Source organism: Priapulus caudatus, unplaced genomic scaffold, assembly GCF_000485595.1.
Source record: "Priapulus caudatus unplaced genomic scaffold, Priapulus_caudatus-5.0.1 Scaffold1682, whole genome shotgun sequence".
Lineage (NCBI taxonomy): Eukaryota > Metazoa > Priapulida > Priapulimorpha > Priapulimorphida > Priapulidae > Priapulus > Priapulus caudatus.
Window position 1 is genome coordinate 23,760 of NW_014578743.1, and position 1,454 is coordinate 25,213.

At 36.0% G+C, this 1,454-nt stretch overlaps 1 long non-coding RNA gene across 1 annotated transcript in view; it reads left to right on the top strand.

Moving 5' to 3' along the window:
* Nucleotides 1-572, top strand: part of LOC106817327 — a 4,147-nt gene extending 3,575 nt beyond the window's left edge. Inside the window, exons 2-3 of the long non-coding RNA XR_001395034.1 lie at nucleotides 163-246; nucleotides 505-572. This is a non-coding gene — a long non-coding RNA (uncharacterized LOC106817327). The remainder of the gene's footprint in view (nucleotides 1-162; nucleotides 247-504) is intronic.
* Nucleotides 573-1,454: the final 882 nt, after the last annotated feature.

A 1,454-nucleotide genomic window follows, 5' to 3' on the forward strand; every position in this document is an offset into this window, starting at 1 on the left:
TGTTTTGTATTTAATGGCCACTAGGGGGAGCGTGCCGCTACAAATTTTAAATGACACCTGCGGTGAAAGGACGGGCCGTCCGGGGGCACCACTAGTCAAGCCAAATGTAGCTTTAACATAAGTCTTTTGAACTTTGGTAAGACAACAATTTGTATCTTTCAGATGACTGGATTTGCTGTCGTGGAATTTGTAGACGAGAAGGCGGTTGAGGTTATTCACAAGTCATGGATAGAAAGAAGGGATGAGGTTAGTAGATCATATGTATTGTTTCGATATAATTATGATATGCACGCCTGTAAGCACTCTTACATCAGTGGCAATTAACATGGTTAATGTACATGACTACTTTCATTAATCTGCATGTATTTTGACAATGTGGCGATGTTTATTGTAAAGTTATGTCTTGTATCTAGAAAAGGTCTCAGACATTGATTAAAAAGTTAAATTAAATTAATAATTATACTACAACACTATAATTATTTAATTTTTTTTTTACATCTGCAGGTTCTGTACTGCTAGTGGCCCACAAACAACGTTTCTGTACATGTAAGGAGAGAGAAATTGCCGGACAAAGAGAAAAGGACTAGGGACAGATAAGTTTTTTCATGTACACAGGTAAAATTTAACCTTATATTTGTGTACATAACATTTGTGTATCATCTATGGCCAATGCATATTTTATTGGAATTTTTGTTGAACGACCTGAAGCATGCCAGGTTGGCGGAGGAGACATTAACTTTGGAATCTGGTGGTGAATAGGAGTCATGCACAAGAAAAAGAAAGGTTCCAAGTCGCTATGAGCTTTCAGAGCGTGGACCTGCTGATGTGTTTTCATAAAGCAGACAATTGCTTGTTTTTTGGCCTCGTGGGCTATGCAGATGTGTGTCCCTGGGGATTTCCAATTGGGTGGCTTTCTAATCTCTTCTAATACTGGACAAGCCTCATGTTATTTATCAATAACAGTGTCAGCAAGTTAGTTGCAAGATTCTTATGCCCTGATAGCATACGTTAATGTTCTATAACTCTATAAATTTATAAAGCTTTTAGCTAACTTATACATTATATACTCTGCCTTTTTCAAGAGAAAAACTGTTCAGTTTATTTCTAATGTAGTATAGATTATATATCCTGATCGTTCTAATTCTATAATTATAGATGAAGGAGAGTTCGTACCAAAGAGGTCTAAAGCATCAACTTCATTTCCGCTACCAAAAGAGCCAAACTTCCTGCTGACAGATTTCAGCCCTTCTGAAGCTACTTGTAGCTCGTTCATCAATGGTATGCCATTATATATATATATATATATCACACACACACATATATATCTATATATATTTATTTATTCACCCAGCTGTAGGATTGATTTCAAATGTTTGAAGTGTAGTTGATTCATGTAAGAATGAGAGTACCAAATATCAATGCAGAAAGGTATTAATTGTACCATCGTTACAAGC